Source organism: Passer domesticus, chromosome 10, assembly GCF_036417665.1.
Source record: "Passer domesticus isolate bPasDom1 chromosome 10, bPasDom1.hap1, whole genome shotgun sequence".
Taxonomy (NCBI): domain Eukaryota; kingdom Metazoa; phylum Chordata; class Aves; order Passeriformes; family Passeridae; genus Passer; species Passer domesticus.
Window position 1 is genome coordinate 35,488,596 of NC_087483.1, and position 16,591 is coordinate 35,505,186.

At 37.3% G+C, this 16,591-nt stretch overlaps 1 long non-coding RNA gene across 1 annotated transcript; it reads left to right on the forward strand.

The window, feature by feature from the left end:
* The first annotated feature begins 233 nt into the window (after positions 1-233).
* Positions 234-14,877, forward strand: LOC135309467 (uncharacterized). Its single transcript, XR_010369731.1, has 4 exons — positions 234-377; positions 3,878-3,995; positions 10,212-10,289; positions 12,841-14,877. It is a non-coding gene; the product is annotated as an uncharacterized LOC135309467 (long non-coding RNA).
* The last annotated feature ends 1,714 nt before the right edge of the window (positions 14,878-16,591 follow it).

Sequence of the window (16,591 nt, forward strand, 5' to 3'; positions counted from 1 at the left end):
AGGCCACTTTCCCCATATTTATTTTCCCTTTGTTCTGTTCTCAGTTTCTGAAGTAGTTTTGAAGGACGTTTAGGAAAATCTTCACTATTGCCCAGCTTGCTTTTGCTCGTACAAATGTAGGAGCAAAACAGTTTAGGAAAATTGCCTTTGCCATGAGAATTCAAATAATGAACTTGTCAATTACTAAAAATGTCTAAATATTTTTTCTTAACAATTAGGCTTGAAGAGAAAAGACATTGAAGCATTATCTTATTACTGGAAATAGATAAAACCCTTCCTTACACAGTACAGCTAGAGATGATATTTCCATCTGTTCTGCTATGGAAAAGAAACTTGTTCAGGAGTGGAGGATTTGCTGCTTTTCAGGAAAAGATCAGGTAAGGTCACAAAAAAGTCTCAGAGGCTAATCTCATGGGTGGCTTTATTTATGACCTACCCTAGCAGTGGTAGGTCAAATCTGCTTAGCTTAGAAGTCTGGAGTACAGGCTAAGGTTTCTCTCTTTGTTTTGACTTCCACCTCCACAAATTAAGCTGGGGTTTGAAAATCAGCCCGTTTCCTTTCTGCATTAAAGATTCTTCCACAGGAGTCTGCCTGACTCTTTTGTTCTCCAGGAAGAAATACAAGTTAAATATTGCAGATCTAAGAGCTAACAGCAATTCCTTCTCTGGCTGAGAGGACTCCCAGGAGCCATCCCTCATACAGGCTCCCTGATATCTGCCAGACTCTCCAACAGCTAAAGAAGCTCTCTTTGGTTTTGTCTCTATTCCCTCAAACCGTAAAAACCTCACAAAACCAGCTTTTCTTACCCAGTTTGGAGCTGTATGTGGTGTAGTTTTTAATTACCAGTGTAAGCACTTCCTTAGGATGCCTGTACACATCTTGGGCACTGTACAGATATTTCCAGGTCTAATGCACTGTGCTTTACTATATGGCAGTCACAATTCTCTATTAAATTTCTTGTCACTTTTCCTGTCATATTATTCTGCAGAAGTTCCTGTTTAAATTCAGCATCACTGTTCACAGAAAGTGGTTCTGCTCAGCGCAAGTAAAGACTAGCAAACTTTGACAATAGAAATTGGAGTGTTCCATTTACTGCTGCAATTCCAAGAAGCCTGTCTGCATTTCTGAGCACTGCTGGCAGTGCTGGGCCATTTCTGATATCCTGCTTTCAGCAGGTTCCAGTAACTCCAAGACAGTCTTCATTTCTCTGCTTAGAAATAAAAGCTCAGCTGCCTACCACAGGACAATCAAGACTCCTTCTCATGGGAATAAAGATGTGGTGTCCATCCATTGTGGATGGAAGAGGGACTGGAGTCTAAGTATGAAGGAGAAAGTAGTTAACGTTGTGAATATTGATTTCTTTCTTTTCTGACTTTATCTAACCTGAAATCAAGTCCAAAGAATTCAACAGGCAGGGCCAGACTATGGGCATTCATGTCCTTTTTCTTGCTCAGGTGAAAACATTTTTGTCAAGAGATTATTTTTTTCCATAAAAAAATAATTGCTACCCAAAGAAAATTACTTTTTCATTTTCACTCTTTTTTTTTATTAGCTTTTTAGTCCCAGTCTCTAGATTGTAGACTACACTTTATTCACCATCCATCTCCAATGCCTCATAGTAATGACTGAAAACAGGACTTGTAATAATAATGCTGATATCATTATGCTTTTATGATGGGATAAGTTTTTCCCACAGAAATTGTATTGTTCCATGTCAAATATATCTATATTTTGGTTGCTAATGGAAGTACATTGAAAAAAATATGATGTTGGCAGTTTATGTTTCTACAAGTTCTGCTTAAATTGATTTGTTAAAAGAACCAATGTTATTTTACTGTATTTTACCTTCTGGTCTCATGATATCCTGTTGAACATAACAGTCTTAACTATGCATCATTTAATGCAAATATTGCTACTTAGGATGATGGGCACATTTTTAAGAAGGATATATCAAAATGAGACCTGCATTTCTAGGGCTATTACATTGCATTATCTCAAGAAATAGAACACAATGAAATTGGGATTTTTTCCATAGATTTTAAATGTTTTTTTAATAAGTTCTAACAACCCACAGGAAGTGGAGATTTTTTCTTTATTTTTGTGAGAAAAGTCAGACTTTACAAACCCATCCACAGACTCACACACAGTCAGAAGCCTTGTTCTGGACAGAAATGCTTTGTCATACTCGTGTTGCACTCAGCAGAATTTCACTCCTGTGCCCTCTGTCCCTGCTTGTCTGACCCAGTGTGAGCAGAGTCAGTCCCTGCTCAGGGCTCTGATCTTGGGCAAATCTTCAAGCTTTGAGTCAACTCACCCAACTTTCAGCAAGTTCTGCCCTCGATGGAAAGGGCCATGTTTTGGGGAAAGAGAGGGGAATTAATGATAGAAGAGTTGCATCTGTGCTTTAAAAGGTGACCTCGCCACCTGAACTGTGAGACAGCACGGCGAAAAATAGGTATAGAGTGGAAGTACAGTGTATTTCTAAAGGGAGGTATTTTTTAAAATTCTGGGACAAGACTCATAAATAAACAAACTTTTGAATGCCTGCACACAAATAAAACATTGCATTCACTTCTCCAAAAAATAACCAATATACACTCATCACCTTTAGCACTTATCTTAGGGCCTGCAAAATGAAACATATTTATTTTATACTGGGAGTTTGGTCAAACATAAAGCAAATCACTAAATCTACAAACACCAGTTCAGGCACATTCTTCAGCCTATTCTGGATTTTAAAAAATAAAATAAAATAAAATAAAATAAAATAAAATAAAATAAAATAAAATAAAATAAAATAAAATAAAAATTAAATTTCTGGTGCAGGGAGTTCAGTTTACCATGAAATCAGAAGTTCAAAGTGCTGCTGTCCAGCAGCCACTAACAGGTGTGAAGTCTCAAGGTGAGAGCTTTGAAGAGGAACAAAAGATTTAGTAGGTTAGCATTGCAAAGCAGGTACATTTAAAGCAATTCAAATTGATAAATGGCTTGCCTGTCCTTCCTGTAACAGATCATGTCCAGTCTTATTCCATAATTTCTCATTTTCAATTATATTATTCACTTTCAGTGCAAAAATAACACCCTTTTTAAAAGCAGAATTGCAATTGCACAATTCAAATTTAGACACTTCTTGAAAATGGAGAACCATTTCAACATTTTTCTCAGAATATGCTTTAAAATAACTGGGAAATTTTTAAGGGCAGACCACTTTTTGTAAACAAAGTTACTGAAAGCTAAATAAAAGCCCTAGAATGAAATTTGGCTGAACTGGGAAGGATTTATGTCTGTCATTTTTTTATGAAGACTGCAGCATGGCTCTATAGGAAAAAAAAAAAAAAAAGAAAAGAAAAAAGAAAGAATTAAAAAGGGCAAAAAAAGACCAACCCAAAATCTTGTCCAATAAGCTGAAAATAACAGTTTTCCCACCAGGTTAGGCAAGTAAGAAGGTTAAATATCACAACAGGAAATAGCTGTCTAAACTACCAGCCAATTTTAGCTGAGTCCTTAGGGAATATTTTTAAAGGGTATGTCAAGTAAAAATAGCATCTTCCCCCTGGAGGAGTTAGTACAGAGAAAACAATGGAGAGAAGAGAAGAGAAGAGAAGAGAAGAGAAGAGAAGAGAAGAGAAGAGAAGAGAAGAGAAGAGAAGAGAAGAGAAGAGAAGAGAAGAGAAGAGAAGAGAAGAGAAGAGAAGAGAAGAGAAGAGAAGAGAAGAGAAGAGAAGAGAAGAGAAGAGAAGAGAACCCTTATTAGCTCCCTCCAGGTGCTAGGGAGGGAGAAGCAATTGCTTTGATTCATAATCAGGAAAATCAAATATGCTTTCTTTCCTGATTCCAGACTACTAAAATATCTGTATTTTGTCATATCTTTTTCAGACAAGATTCTCCTTCCCGATGACAATGTAACAAGAATCTTCATCCAATCAATGAAGGAGACATGGATTGGAAAAGATCCCTGGGTGTCTGACAGAAATAAATGATCCAGAAGGATGGGGTAAGGATGAATTAGTTACATTTTTCAACTGCTGAACTCAACCAAAATTAATTAATGCAAGAAAATAAAATATAAAGGGAAAAAAAATTAATAATAGTCCTTGGAAAGTAACACTTTGGAAGAGACAGTTATGTTGGAAAACTGTTTCCATATAATGGATTATACAGATAATAAAATTACTCCTATTACAGCGAAAAGAGAGAGTTTTTATTTTAAATAGAGGTGGATAACACATGTACATCTTTCATTAGTGGGTTGTTGCCAGATGAAAACCAATGCCAGAGGATTTTTCAGAGAGGTCAACTTTGTGAGAGGGAATTTTTTAAAACCAATAGCTTCTGTTCTGTTCTGAGGAGTCTGAAGTACATTGCAAACATTCTTAAAGCTTCACAAGCCTGGAGCAGCTCCATGATTGTCAGAAATGCTGACATGAGTGATGCAGAGCCTTGGTGTCTAAATGCTGAAGCATCACCATATTGAAGCTGACACATCAAAACAGAATCAATGATAAAATGCCACAGAAAAGGTTTAGAAAAGGTTCCCAGTGAAGATACTTGAATATTTCAGTGTGGCTGCAGTGAAGTCAGTTGGCACAAACTCAGGAAATGCTTTTCTGAAATGACAGACTGACCAAAAGCACTTACAGGTCCTTAATGTGCATATTTTATGATAGAGAGCATTATGAAAACCTGAATAAATTACCATCAATAATTTTTTTTTAAATATATTAAAAATAATAGCTGATCTTTCTCTCTATAGCCAATGAAAATGATCGTTCATTCTATGCAATTTTGGAAATCCACTGACACCATGCAGTGTTTGCAATTTGTGGTATTCAAGGCCAGGAAATTTAACATCTTTGGCTATTGACATAAGAACAATTCAACAACATGCAAGCAGCCGTGTTCAGCTCGGTGAAGGGGAAGCTGCATGACAAGAAAATCATTACAATCTCTTATAATCAGGCAGATGGATACAGCTTTGTTGGCATCTGGTGAAAGGCTGTTCAGGAGCAGGCTGTACATCCCTTCTTCAGGGCATTTATTAAACACTTTGTCAGATGAGATGGAGCTGAAGCAGAATCCCAGACTGGTCCATTTCAGATTTCCAACTGCAAGTCACAGATGGAATGAAGAGGAGAAAACATTCTGCAGTGCAGCAGCCAGAGGCCCTAATGAAATGTGGCACATTAATTTCTGAGCTATGAAATTATGTAATCCCAGTGGATTTACGTTTCAAATTCAAGGCTCACAAGGAGGATGAGCTAGTCTCTTTTGTGAAAAGTCTGTTTACTTCACACATTGCTTGTGGTGTCTGATATAATCATCTCTGGGAGCAACCTCTTACCTGAGAAATAAAGTAGTGAATTATTGCTCATGAATTATTGCTTGCATTTGTCCAAAGACGTCCAAGAAATGTCAGCCTTGTTGCTTTATGAAAGGGGCCAAAGAGTGGATATAGAGAGGGACAGACAGATGGATAAACAGACAGGCAGACACACTGCAAGATATGCAGAGCCCAAATCTGATCTGGCAGAAAGCCCTAGAAGAAAATACCAGCAATTCATGCCTTGTCTTGTTCTTAAACCCCTCAGTGGAAATGGGGAGTAATTTTAATATCATTTTCTCGAGAATTAAGTTCAGGTGCCTCTGATTAAAAACTCCCAGCAGTTTAGGCTGGGTGCATCCACAGCCCTGTTTGGGATGCTCTCCTCAAGCTCTCAGCTGCCTCACCTCACACCAGGTTTATTCCAATGCCTGGCACACATTCATGAGAGAAGTGATTAATTCCCATTTGAGACTGCAGGTACAGTGAACATGAATGATATTAACAGGAATCAGCTCAATTTTCAGTGTCCCAAAGACCCCAGGAGCCTTGGAGCAATCAGATGGATCAGGGCTCAGTTTTCAGCACTAAAAAGTGCAGGCAGTTCTTTCATCTTTACAACATGAGCCACACAACTGTCCTGGACCTTCTTACATGCAGATAATCCAATTCTTCTGCCGTGTGGCCAAGCTCAGTGCCTGTCTGAAGCAGAGCAACAGAATGAAATTCCTCAGGCCTGAGCTGGCTCTCACTGTACTGAGAATGGCAGGTTCCCCCCAGGCACTATAATTTCCATATTTACTTGTCTTTTCCTACTGGTTTGGGTGGATTACAGTGATAGAAACATGAGATTCCACAAAAGCAGCAGCTTCATGAAGGAGGTGACAGTCAGGCAATGTTTCAGGCTGACACAATAAATTACTCAGATTACATATTTACAATAGTTTTGACTTAGTGTTTTCCCAATACCAGCATGAGGCAGGATGTAAAATTGTGTGCAAGGGTTTGGGCAGCTATAAAGAGTTTTCAGATGTGTCGATCACCAACACATTCTTTGCAGTCTGACTTGGTTACAAGACTTCAAATTCTTCTGAAAGCTTCTCAAAAACAGGTGAGGTTTTTTTCTAGGTATTGGACTGGAGACACAACCTAGGCATTAAAAGCAGTCTACAGTGCATGACAATGAAGCAGAATTATTTTGTTGAGATAATGAGATTCATTTATCAGAAATTATAGGATAAGGAAAAGAGAAGACAGATGTGGGTATCCTTGGACACTACTCTGTGGAGAAATAAATACAGAATTCCATACAGATTTCCAGAAAGGATGATTAATGTTGCAACTTAGATTCCTTAATATATCAATTTTAAGTTTGGCTGTTGGATTTTACTCTTCCTTCTTTCCAGAAACAAGGTCTTGGATGTTCAGATTTTTTTAAAAAATCAACCCCTTAACAAGGACCTACTTTACACAGATTAATGAGGAATTGACAATCTTTCTATAATACCTCTCAGGTAGCATTGACAGTTTTTCAGTACAGAGACAAGCTTGGGAAATGACAGTATATATCAAGTGATTCTCAGTCAAAAATGAAAATAAGAATTAATAAATACTAAAAAACGTACATTACAAATCTGGCATCTCTATACTTTTTTTTTTTTTTGCCAAGCCTTGATTTATAATGCAGGACATGGCATATGATAAAGACAAATATATATATTAATATATATATATGTGTGTGTACATATCTAGCTGTCCCTTGATCTATTGATAGATATGACATATGAGATCAGAGGTTGTTTCTTGGCTGTTATCTACAAAAGCCCAGCTGAAGCTGGACCAAAAGCACATTAATCATTCATGTTCAGGTACAGACAGACATGCTGTGAAATACTTTCATCTTTTCCCTAAAAGTAATGTTCAGATATCTCCCAGCCTGTGTGACATATGCAAGGTCTCCTAAGATACTAGCCAATAATAGCCTTTGTCTATTTTTTATTTAAATTCATGTTGTACAATATTATAATATTACCCACTGACAACGCTGTATGAAATATTTGCTTATAAATTATGGATGGAAACATGAGACCCATGAAGTCACAGATAAAATGCCAAAAACCCAAGATTAAAGTGCAGGAACAAGTGTTAATGCTTGGGATGGAGACTAGATCTTGATCAACATGTCCGTAACTCAGATGAGGAATTTGAAAATTGCAATATGGAAAAAAGATAGGGCAAAGAAACCCCATTGAAATTATAAATTTAAAATTATAAATTTAAAATTATCTTTTTTATTCTACTGATAGAAAGCTAGGGGAAAAAACAGGTAAAAACCCCCAAAAAATAAAAAAATAAAGTAAAAATCAAGTAAAGCTCTCCATGTTTAATGTTCAGGGTCTACTGGTTGTATTAAAGCCACATGGCAACAGAGTTATTAAAATCACATTTGCAGTACTGCTCATTTCTAAATTATTTTTCAGAACCACCTCTTAACATAAATAATAATTATTTTCTTTGTCATTTAACAGATGAAAAAGCTAAAATATAAAGAAAAGCAGATCCTGAGATGAATCTTTTTAAGTGAAAAGAAAAGAAAAATGTATAACCCAGTTATTCCCTCCTGTTAAAAAATGTAGCTGCATGAAAATTTGCAGCCTCCTGCAGTGAAAGCATTGCTGCATCCTCTGTGCAGCACCCAGCTGATGTCTGCAGCACCACAGCTTGCCCCAGCAAGTTCTTTTTTGCTGAGAATCCAAGGGGTTAACCTTTGGGCTGCTGTGGGGGCAGAGCTGGCCAGCTGATGGATAGTAGAGCACTGTTTCTGTCGTGGTGCCAGTCTTTGCTCTGCTCTGAGCAGCACCAAGCAGCCCAGGGACCCCGGGCATGCCTGAGGACTCCAAATGCTTCAGCAATAAAAATACCGAGGGTTATTTACAGGGAGCTTCACCCAGCAAAAAATCAGTGTGCTGAAGTGGCCTGGAAGGAAGGTAAGAAGCCTGGAGATTTCCAGTCCTCTGCACATCGTTCCAAAATGTCTCACTTCAGTGGTTTACCCTGGGTGATACACTGCCCACTAGAGAACCTTTCCCAGTATGAAAGGCTTTCATCACAATTTTAGATTGAAGTATTAACAAAAACTTCTTTAATCTAAAAATGTGTGCTGTAAATACCTCAAGATGGACAAATCCTGATGACAATTCCCCCTAAATTCTTCAGATTTTACAGCTGTGCAGTTAGAAATGACTCTGTTGGTAACATGTATTGATTTCAAAGCTCCATTTAAAAGGAGATGAATCCAAAAGTCTGCCAAAAAGCACCATATTTTCCAGAGATAATGGAAAATGTTCTTTGACTAAAATAAGTTTTTTGCTGCTCTGTCACTACTCTGTTATATATATGCCTCATGGCACCTATCGTTGAGCTAAAACAGTCATTCAACATTTCACTGCTTAATGTAAATTTTTTAATAAGATCGTTTATTTTTATTACTGATCATTCAAGTAGAATTTATAAGTTGTATTCCCCTCACCATTCCCAAACACAGTTATCTCCCACAGGTAAAAAATCTTGGAATGGGTATAAAAATTGAATTACACCAATATGTTTTTATTCTGCTCCAGCTCTTTCCCCACTGTTCTACAATTAAAATTCTATGTGGAATATAACATTGAAGAAATAAATCTTACAGTGTTTAATCAGAGAAGATTCAGGGAAATAAATCACTAAGGAAACAGTGAAACATCTTCTTGCAATGAATGCATAAAGGAAAAGGTAGATCCTCAGACAAATGGATAGTTCTGTAGAAATGTTTTTCTTATTTTAACAAGCAAAAATTCATTTTCATGTAGTAGACCTGACTCTGCCTGTTAATTTGTGGGTGCATGGGCTGGGGCTGCTTAAGGAAGCTGAGAAAAACTGAAGGAAAAAGAAATATCTGAGTTCATGGGGTGCTCAAACATCAGCAAAACCTCTCAGTCTGACAGAGATGCACTCTAAATATTTTGTGGTTGTATTACCAAGGGAATTGTGAAAGAAAGAGACTTAAAATATTTTTTTCCAGTAAAACAACTCATCTTATGTCATAAAGGTTTGCTATTGCAAAATCTACTGTTTAGAATTTTGTGGGCTGAAATTGATTGTCCCAGCAAGAAACACTCCCAAAATGGAAGTTGTGCTATCCCAAATATCATTACTAACAATAATCAGAAAATAAGTAAGCAAATACCACTACATGAATAAAGGAAGGATTCACTCTTTGGAGTGAATCTTACTGCAGAGTAAGTAAAGTCTTCCCTGGAACATTTCCTGGAGGATTTGTGGGTACATATATCTTTGGTTGGAGCAGCATCCCTGTCATCAGTGAATTACAGTGGACATCTTGCCTTGCTTTGGCAATTTAAAATCTTTAATGCTTTACTGATTTCAAATTTATCTATTTTAACAGCTGACACTAATCTTGGATCAATAAAAGGGATGTTTTTTCCCAAGGATTTTTTTCCTAATCATTGATCTTTTGTTCATAAACACACAACTTCTGCTGTTGCAGAAATTATAGGGTGGAATTTCTGTTTGCCATTAAGAACTGAGGCTATTTGATTCCTGAGTTAAGAAAACGATTAAGTATGTACTTAAGCTTAATTGGCAGAGTGAAAACACAGTGAATTGCGTTTCATTGAACAGTCAATGTTCTCTTGGGTTACAGCTTTGGTTGCACTCTTGGTATATCACAGAATTGGTGGAAATAAAGTTCTCATGCACACATTTTTGCCATAAGAGATCAGGATTAAAAACACTGTGGGAAACTCACCAATCCTCACATACAGGCTGTGTCTTAATTGTCAGTAAAACTTGAATGAAATTGGAGTTTTCCTTAATTTTTTTTCTCTACAGAGTCTGCATCTGCCTTGCACTCAGGGATAGAGAGAGCCAACAGCAGAATTTCACAGTCTGGACTATGCAAAGAACAAGGTGATGATGGAAAAAATTAGCTCTTTGTTTGGTAAATAATTATCACTAATGAATATGCAAGTATAGCTCTTCTGATTTTTGAAAAAGACCTTTCACATCACCAGAGATGAAAGGGTCAAATCTCACATTAGAGATCCTACTCCAATTTTGCTGCTAATAATGGAAAAAGCAGCTGAATATCCAGATTAAAACAGTCAGTTAATGACTCATTTCTTTTAACTGGGTGTTTGTACTAAATACCTTGGAATTGTGATAATTATAATTTGCACTTGTATTTTATTTATCATCTGAGGAGTTCAATGTCCTTCACAAACATTATAATAAATCTTTACAAAGAGAAGCTCAGCTTCCCCTTGAGTGAGGTTTCAAATGTCTTTTCTTTCCCAGTATATCTTTAGATGGAGAAGTAAAAATATGAAAGGCACGAAAAGAATTTGAACACACATTGATTTGTTGATAGGTGGGTACCTGATTGTCTTTGAACCCTAGAATATTGAACCCTAGAACCTCAAAATCAAAATAATTCAGCAGATATCTGCTTCAGCAATGTCAATCAGAACACTTCACTTTAAAAGAAAAACTTTATCAGCTGTAATTCCTATTTACAAAACTTTTCCTATTTCCAAAACTTTACCAGCTGGAATTTTGTGAAAATTGTAGATCGGAAAAAAAAAAAAAGTCTGTCTCAAAGCATGTTAAATAGCATCTGACAAAAATAGAAACTTATTAATCAAATATAACAGACTCATTAATGAAGGATCACTAATTGCTCTCATTTCACATTAATTACTGTAAGATATATAGTCTAATGACCTTTGATTACTAAGTCTGTGGAGAATGCAGAAACTTATTGACTTTCCTCCTCCTTCCTACACAAATTAAAAGAAATTAATTAATATAGTTCTGAATCCAACCAACTTTTACAAAGGGTATTTTAGGAAAAAACTTCCTGTTTGCTCTCTTCAGCTAAGGTTGCACATTCTTGAAGGACACGCTCATTCTTCTTTTTTATCCTCTCACATCTTCCAGGGAAGGTAATTTTTTTCCCCTTGTATTTTCTGTCTGTCAGCAGAACTTATCCAAATATGATAATGAAAACATTTGTGAATGTTTCTTTTCATAACTAATTTTTTATACTATTTCTATTGTAGTGTGCCTCAACAAATCCATCATACTTTCAGGATCATTTTTTTTTTCTCCTGCCAGTGCCTGCCTATACTCTTCCCTCATCAGTCAAAACTGCCTTGAATTTATATACCAAGGCCCACTTTTAAATTTTACCTTCTCCTACATGCAGACCTTGTATTTGTTGCTGATTTTTTCTGTTGTTGGCAGACAAAAAAAGGTTATAGATCTGTTTAGTTATTAATTCAGTAAAGATCTGAAAGTGAATCACTAAATATTGCCTTTTTAATGGTATAAAGTCTCATATTTCAGGCTGATTAAATCTTAAGTCTTTTTGCTTCTTACTGTCTCACTGCTGTGTCTTGACCAACTATTGAGATCAATCAGATCCAAAATTATTTTCACCTTCCCTGCTTGGTTTGGCACATCTGCACAGCCCATGCAGCCCTCTGATACATTTGGGCTGTTGCAAATAAATGACCGACTTATTCCCTCTTGTCTCTGACAGGAAGAAGCTCAGTAACACCAAACTCCAGTCATGAGCTGCAATTCCAGCCTTGCTTCTCAAGGGAAGGGGTTTTAAAAATCACCCACACCCACCCTGACAGCAGGATTCTCTGGAGGATGTCTGAGCAGGCAGAGCCATTTGGTGGCACAATTTCCAAATCCCTGCTAGGATCTGCTCATCCTTGGTGGGATCTGCTCTTGGTGCAGGAGCAGGGAAAGCCTTTGGTGAGCAGTCTTGGACACCCAACAGCTGAGGGACAGCAGATGGTAAATGGCAGTGGGGGTTTATGTCCTTCCTGTGGCAGCTCATACCTCAGCCTGCATTAAAAACCTCAGTCAGTACTTGTTTTATGGATGTACATACTTCTACAACAATAACATAAAGCTGCGGTGCTGAAGAAATTAGAAATGTGACACCTAAAACTGTAAAAACAGGGAAAAAAATCAATGCATTTATCCACATATGCAGAGTACTTTCATTTTTTTAAGTGATTAAAAAAAACCTTCCCTCAATTCCATCTGTGACCATTCAACATTTGTTTAGCATCCATTTTACTGGGGCAGTAAAGTTAAAGGTAAGTCACTCTTTTGGCAGAAATTAAATTTAACAGTTGCTTTATTACGGTTGGTTTAGGTAGGGAAGGTCTCTCTTGAAAGTTTTAAGACATTCTGCAAATAGTCCCAGTAGGCAGCTGAGATAAACAAAGCATGCTTGTTCCTGAAAGGAAAAGCAAATGCAAGGGCTGTTTCTGGCAGCATTATCCCAACTGTGCTGCACAGGCTGCTCCACCCCGGGGTCACTGCTGAGGATGCCACAGAGGAAGGGAGGCATGAGAGAGGGATTATGCTTCTATTGTCAGCACACAGCATTTCCAGGCACCATTAAATATAATTCATATATTTTTTCTTTTGTTCTCAGCAATTGCCAGATGAGATGAACATCTCTTCTTTATGAGGGCTCTCTAGGAGTGCTGCCTTACAATCTTGCCCACGGCTGTTCCAACGCTGTATAAATAACCGCGCCACACAAGGTATTCAACCCAGAGCTGCAAGTCATGAGAGCTTTATAAATCCAGTTCATTCTACATTTAAAAGGCTTGGTAAAAGAAATTAAGTTTCTTAAAAAGCAGACACTGGCCCAGCAGTTTGGCTGAGCAGGACAAACCACAGGAAGCCACATTTCAGCTGTCTAATTAAAGGCTCAGACCTGGAGGCTGCGAAGAAATATAAATCCTGTGATTCACCAAGCAGTATTGATGCTCTTACACCTCAGGAAATGCAGTGGGTAAGTTTGAAATACTAAAGCCAGGCCTCTGAAATTAAGGAATTTGGCTTCTAAAATAGTTTTCTGCATAATGATGCCCCATCCCTGAAAGTTTTCAAGGCAAGGCTGTGTGGGGCTTAGAGCAACTTGGTCTAGTGGAAGGTGTCCCAGCCCACAGCAAAACAAAAAAAAGAGATAATTCATAGATAACTCATTAAAAAATGCAGTGCTGGGAGTGATTGATGCTTATTTTGGTTTATTCCTCTAGACTGAAGCAGCTTTCTCAGGTTTCTCGAGGTACCCATAGAACCCCTCTGACACTGTTTTAAACCTGTAAAAGTCCTGAGATGGCTTTGGGTGGATTTCTGAAAGCAGCAAAATGAATCCTTAATCTTATGCACATGCACATCTAAAGTGTCCCTCAGGACAACTCTCTGAGGACAATCTGCATCTGCTTCAGCTCACTAGAAATGTGAACTGAACTCAATTTAAGAGAGTTTGTTTTTCAGTAAAGATCAAAAAAGACATTTGCAGAGACAGCCAGGCAATAACCCTGTCACAGTTGTTAATGCAGTTCCCATCCAGCACTCAAGTCTTTCTGCAGCCCCAATGGCTCCAGGAATGAGAAGAATGGGACCATAAAAGTGAGAAAATCAGGTCAGAAAAGCTGGAAAGGAGAACAGCAAGAAAGCAAAGAGCTACCAGGAAAAAGTCCCTCCAGAAAACCACAGGGGTGAATGTAAGATGATGTTTGTACACTATATAAACAGAAGGATTCTTTGCCCTGAACTTGACAGTCTCAACAATGAGCTCTGTCGAGTTCCACAAAGAGCTCACTGAGCTCTTACTCTTGGCCATGATGAAGCAGAAATTGAGTTTTTCTCTAGAGCACCTGCACACAAATTTTAAGGCCTATAAATGCTGTGGAAGCTCCATCTCCATATTCCCACCAAATAAAATTTCATCAGACAAAACCAGTTAGGACCTGTGGGAGTTGAAGCAAAGTTTCTATTTCTATGTCATAGCAGAGAAATAGAAAATAAACCACCAAATATGCTCCAAAATGCAGTTAGGTGAGCCAGAGCTAGGGAAATTTATATATATATTCTGCAAAGATCAAAATGGCAATTCAGAGTCAGAGAAGGAGGATTTATTTAGCTATTTTGAAGCTGATTTCATAGACACTTGTCACTCATTTTCCTATCTATTTTATACAATAATTTTTTAATAAAACAATGCTTTTTTGATATAAATTTAACTCGTAGGGTTGTGCTCTTTATAATTATAGGGCTTTATTCTACTTTTTAAATTATTCTGCATAAGTGCTTTGGAGCAAGATGTAGGCAATAATGTATTACACCCCTTTATAGTTTCCACAGATAATTACAATATCTATATTTTGAATCAAAAGCAAATGATCCAATCTAACAGTCCAAGAGAGAGAAGCCTGTGGATTCATTTCAGTCAGCCATTGTGAGTCTTAGCCAGGAAGGACATTTTGTAGTTCTCTGCAAATATCAAACCTTAAAAAGCATTTCAATAAGGTAATAAATGTATGACTTCTTTTTATATCATTTATGAAGAAAATAAGCCAATGAGAAATGGGTTTTATTATCTCACTTTTCTTTGGCAGTGACATTATGGGAGGAGAGCACAGCTGCCATTTACGAAAAACACAACCTCCAATAACATATTTTATGGGTTTTGATTTTAGACTCTCATCCATGAGCATGCATAATGTTTTGAGGTATCATTTTTTTACACCAATAAAAAACCTGATGTAAAATTTTATGTATGGCATTTTGTCACATGAATGGTGAAAAGTTAAAATAAGATCAGCTGAAACATTTACCACATACTTCATTATCTCCTGTGAAATGAATACCTGGATAATTGGCAAAGCAAAAATCTTTGTTATAAGAATTTATGAATTGAATAAAATTACCTTCTGCGACAGGAATTTCTGTGAGACTGAGATTTTCTTTTCTGCTAAAAAACATCAGGAGTTTTGAAGTGTATCCTAAGAATTTTCTTTCAGGAAAAAATCTTTTTTCCTATTTTGTGTTTGACACAGAAACTCTCTTGCCTTCCTCTCTTGATTTCCAGGTTATTAATACTTAATTTAAAATAGCCTTAAAATGTTAAATCCAGCTTCTCTGTCAGTTCTTAAATCAGCCTCTTTTGCATATCAAATAACTAGGACACCTGTTTGACAGAACTTTTAGCCTTTATTAGCAAGTGAAAAATATTCAAAGGGGATTGCACCTACTGGAGTCTGTCACCATAATTCTAAAACACATTTTTTTTTCTGATTATCTCTTTCTGATATGTGTCCTTTGACTGGAAGGAAGGAGCTTTAAAGGGTAAAGAAAAGTACAAAAATTAGGCTTACTCCATAGAAAGGTGGGGGAAGTTTGCATGGATAGTTCAGAGAAAACACATGTCTAGCACAGACTTCCCATAGGACCTCAGGAAAGTCAATTTATCCCTCCTTTTTCAGCTTTAAAATAATAATGTTTTCTTTCTCCTGACTTTTATTGGGAAGCTTAGAACTAGATGTACTACTCTATGAATTATGAATGTTGAATACAGTTTTACACATAATCCAGTCATCTGACATTTTCGGGCTGATCTTCAAATATTAAAATATTTTATCTCTAAAATTACACAGCTTTCAATAACAGCAAAACAGTAGGAGAGCTGCCTGTTTTTTTCAGGTGTGTAGCTGCCACCCTACTGCTGCTGCTGCTGCTGTGGTTTCCAGTTCATGATGAGGGACTTGACACTCTGACCTCACGGCCGTGCTTATGCAGCTCATTCTTCCCTGAGCACAGACAAACCAGCTGCCTGTGAGTGATAATGAACTCCTCAGCCCAAGGACAAGGCAGCATTTTCCCTTCCCAGGACTGAGCCACATGTACTCTACAGCAGGTCCTTACAGGCATATTTCTCCAAATGCCACCAGGGCAAGCCATACAGTTGCTTTTCTTCTCACTGCATTTACACAAATGTTACCCTTGTTTCACACTACAACATGAGCAAGAGTCCTCAGCTTAGCATGAATTAAATTTAGGTTCAGGACACAATAGTGGCACCGTAGAAATAATCATAGAGAGAAAGGGAAGGGCATTATTTACTCCTTGCAAGTTTTTCCTAAGAAAATGCATCTCTGAAACCCAGAGGTCATTTATTGTGAGCGTAACAAATACATTCGTATCCACCAAGGGCAATAAATATTCCAAATTAAGGTGAATAATGACTGTACTGTCTATTTCATTTCTACATGAGAGGCACACATGGGACTTAAAGCATGTCAGTATTTATAAGGGAATATATGGCATGAGCCTCATTCAAAGGTAGAATTGCAGAAATGTCACAAGCACCCAAATTTACTACTACTGCCTGA